Genomic DNA, 4,386 nt, shown 5'->3' on the forward strand with positions numbered 1-4,386 from the left:
ATCTCCTCTCATACTCCAGAACTGTCAAATCTCCCTGCCTCAAATCCAAAAACTATTGTTCTTTCTCCCTCCTATGCTCCCAAGAATAGTACCTCTCCTCAAACTCTTCAAGAAAGTCCCTTCATCTCAATACCTCCCTTGATCTCCTCTCTCTAATGGTCTCCCACCAAGAGTGGGCACTTTCAACCAATAGCTGAGTCACGCAATCCACCCATAGCTCCTCTAGCACCTGCATCTGATTTATAACTCTTTCCGCTTTCCTCAGCCAATTCCCAGCAACCTCAGCATCCTCTTCGCCATGGTAAGTCATACAACCCATCTCTTTCATACCCTTCACCCATTGCACTATGGTGACTACTCCCCCTGATCTAAGAGTTGTACTGGAGGCTCCCGCTACCATTCCTATTGCTACAGCTCTCACTATATATTCCATAAAAGCAGGATCCAAAAATGGGTTTGATCCAGCTACCGATGCCACTGGTGGGGGCATATTATCTCCCCCCTGTCTATCTGATACCTCGGGCATTGATACATCTATCTGACGGGACAACGAATCATCTCGAAGTCTCACTGACTCGCCCCTTTCCGAGTACACTGATGTTGCAGGTATATGAGAGGAGGTGTCTGCCAGGGGATCCCAGTATGGATCACTTTCATTACGAAAACTCTGATCACTTCCCCGAACTGGGGATGGATCAGTCCTGGCTCCTTGCCTTGTTCTCACCATCTTGAAACACATTTCAAAATCATATAATGATTCCTATCCCCGGAATAGCAACTGAGCTCTGATACCAAAAATGTAACATCCCCCGTTCCGGGATAAAAACAACAATCTCATGTCAACCGAAAAAAAGAGCAATTAATTTTTTTTTCTATATATATGCATGGTCTTCGTATTAAAAACTACCGAAATTTCGACGGAGTCTCCCCTACACCGAAAGGCCCCAAGTTATCGATATGTAACCTGTTTACACTTCTAATAACTCGCATCTCCTAACTCAAACCCGACCCAATCATCCTGGGTTTCAAGCCCACAAATATTATCACACCTATCAACCACAATATTTATAATATACATTATATAACAAAATATCATTATGGATGGATAAAGATATAAATACACATACATGAAATATGGTTATATGAACTACATAGTTAAGTTCATTTAATCAAGTTTAAACATTAATTATACAAATTAAGTTATACAAACATTTTCAAGTTTACAAAATACAAGGGTATACTCCCTAGAACCTAGATTACAAGAAGGGAACATAAGCTAGGATTTACTCTTGTCGTGCATCCGATGGTCCTGAAACAAAATACATATTATTGAAACATGAATATCACAATCAATATAACAACACGAATATCTAACAATTTAAAAAGGGTAACATGCATTCATATTTTGTTCACTCCTCCCTTCTAGTTTTCATTAGAATCTCTTCCTTGTTCAACTATTAATAACCGTTCCCTCTCCCATTATCAACCTCCGATGCAGATTTTATAAGATCAATCATGATTATTTCTGCTTAACGCATTACCGATACCAATTTCACTAGTATCATCATCATCACCCCGTAGGAGTCGATGCAAGATGATCCCTTTACACTAAATGTATGATAGCCAATACATGGTGATCCCCTTACCCGGGATCCTATCATACACTAAATGTATGCTAGCCAGTACATGTTTGATCCCCTTATCCGGGATCCTAACATACGCTAAATGAATGCTAGTCCAAACATGGCGATCCCCTTACCCGAGATCCTAACATACACTAAATGTATGCTAGTTCACGCCCCAAATCACATTTCTCATATTTCCTTTGTCAACGATAATTTCATCACTTGGCAATTCATACAGCAACCTTTCACCTTGAATACACATATATTCAGTAATTCACATTTCACATCGGTAATATATTCAATCATGGAATTTAACTAGAAAGTATAAGTGCGATTCACCTACCTGCAATAGAATCTCTACTTGTGCTCCCCTGCTGCTACTGTTGCACCATGCTTGTGGTCCCTCCTGCAAATCACAAGTTTATCTCATAAATTTTCCTCAATCCCTTCTTTTCTTTCTAATGACAATCGACACTCCCTTCTTCTCTTCTTGTTCAAATTTTCTTGTTAATTCCTTGCCCACCAGTGTTTATTCTACCTATAACCCTTAATCTTGGATGGGTTCTTGAAATTTTGGTGTTTCTCTCTTGATTTGTAAAAATGGATACAAAAACTCCTTCTTTTCTTTCTTTGCGATAGTTGCAGATTTTTGGTGAGAATAGGAGTATTTATGCTCTATAATTATTCTTATTTGCATTTAGGCCTCATTTTCTTTAAGCGTATTCTTTTTGCCCCGACATCTTTTTAGTTTAGTTTATTTTCTTTAATTTAATCCAGCCTTGATTTTCCCCGGGATTTACAGTACAGGTGGAGGAGGGTCAACTTGTGGACAGTCAAATGTTAAGGGTAATTATGTTGGAGGAGTTTCAGAGTATAACACCATTACTTATCCTCTCTATGTCAAATGTGAGCAACGACATCCTGGAGATTGCTCTGCATCATTAAAGCGATGCTACATTTATAGGCAAGATGGGTATAGATGGCGGGACTACCCCTATTTAGGTCAGGTATGGTACTATTACAGTGAGTAGGGACACTTTAAGAAGGACTCTCTTAGGAGAACTGAGTATGTTTAGGGAAAGAGATAGCAAACACAAAATTATCAGCAGTCAATCATTGTGGATAGACCTACCAGACTAATGCAATCTGGGACTAGTGGAAATCGAGGTTGACCTCGAGGACAAGGGGAGAGGACCCAGAGCATACTGTTTCACATGACCTAGGAGGATGTATGGGCTTCCATAGATGTAGTAGCATATACTTTATTATTAGAAAATCAGTATGTGCATGTTTTGATAGATCCATGTGCTACATATTCTTTTTATGGCAAGAAAAATTGAAAATAAACTAAAAAAGCAACTAAGTTAGAAAAGGGATTTTTGATTAGCACACCATTAAGGGATGCAGTGTATGTAGAACATTTCTGTAAAGAAGTTAAAATTTCTATTGAGAGATATTATATGGAAGTAAATGTGATGTCGATTGAATTACATGATTTTGACTTAATACTAGGAATGGATTGGTTAAGTAACCATAAAGCACAAATATATTGCTTTTCAAAAACAATGACTCTACAGGGATCAGATGGGAAAATCATAACTTTTAGGGGTGAGAGAAATGTCATGCCAAATTGTGTGATTTCAGTCATGACAGTTAGTAAGCTTATGAGAAAACGGTGTATGGCTTATTTAGCTTACATAATAGATTCTGAAAAAAAAAATGAGGTAGAGTTTAATAATATTCCCATCATGAGAGAGTTTTCGGATGTGTTTCCAGAATAATTGTCAGGGCTACACTTGGAAAGGGAAGTGGAAGTCTCAATTGATATATTGTTAGGTATCTCTCCTACAGCTTGGGCACCAGCAGAATTGGTTGAGTTGAAAGTTCAATTGCAAAAATTACTACAAAGAGGGTTCATACACCCGAGTAGTTTACCTTGGGGAGCTCTAGTCCTATTTTTTTATTTTTTATTTTAAAAAAAAAAAGATGGGACATTTAGGCTCTGCATGGACTATAGATAGTTGAATAGGGTAACAATGAAGAAAAAGTATCCACTTCCATAGATAGATGACTTGTTTAACCAGTTAAAAGGGCCAGGGTGTTCTCAAAAATAGATCTAAGATCGGGGTACTACCAGTTAAGGATCATGGAGTAGGATGTACCAAAAACTGCCTTTAAGACTCGTTATGGTCATTATGAGTTCCTGGTAATGTCCTTTAGATTGACAAATGCACCAACAGTGTTTATGGACTTGATAAATTGGGTCTTCTAACCTTACTTGAATAAGTTTATGGAGGTGTTTATAGATGGAATTTTAGTCTATTCTAGCTCCTATCTAAAGCATGAACAACACTTGAGACAGGTGTTGCAGACCTTTAGAGATCACTAGTTGTATGTCAAATTTAGTAAATGTGAATTTTGGATGAAAGAGGTGGTTTTTCTAGGGCATGTTATATTTGCAAAAGGAATATTTGTAAACCCAGTGAAGGTTAAAGCGTACCTGAAATGGAAAAAGCCTACAAATGTAATAAAAATATGTAGTTTCCTAGGATTTGTAGGGTATTAAATTTTATTAAGGGTTTTTTTTACTATAGTCAATTCCATTGACTTGGTTGATTAGAAAAGAGACAAAATACGAGTGGTCAAGGGAGTGTAAAGAAAGTTTTCAGGAATTGGGCCTAACGGTTCATTGTTGGCTCAATTAAGAGTATGGTCTGTGTTACGGGACAAAGTTTTGGAGGTGCAACAAAGACACACTAAA

At 37.7% G+C, this 4,386-nt stretch overlaps 1 long non-coding RNA gene across 1 annotated transcript; it reads right to left on the reverse strand.

The window, feature by feature from the left end:
- Window positions 1–1,124: 1,124 nt before the first annotated feature.
- LOC127904347 (uncharacterized) lies at window positions 1,125–4,061 on the reverse strand. Its single transcript, XR_008057412.1, has 2 exons — window positions 1,969–4,061; window positions 1,125–1,309 (listed from the first exon to the last, which is right to left on the reverse strand). It is a non-coding gene; the product is annotated as an uncharacterized LOC127904347 (long non-coding RNA).
- Between the last annotated feature and the right edge of the window lie 325 nt (window positions 4,062–4,386).

The sequence above is a fragment of the Populus trichocarpa genome, chromosome 15 (assembly GCF_000002775.5).
Source record: "Populus trichocarpa isolate Nisqually-1 chromosome 15, P.trichocarpa_v4.1, whole genome shotgun sequence".
Lineage (NCBI taxonomy): Eukaryota > Viridiplantae > Streptophyta > Magnoliopsida > Malpighiales > Salicaceae > Populus > Populus trichocarpa.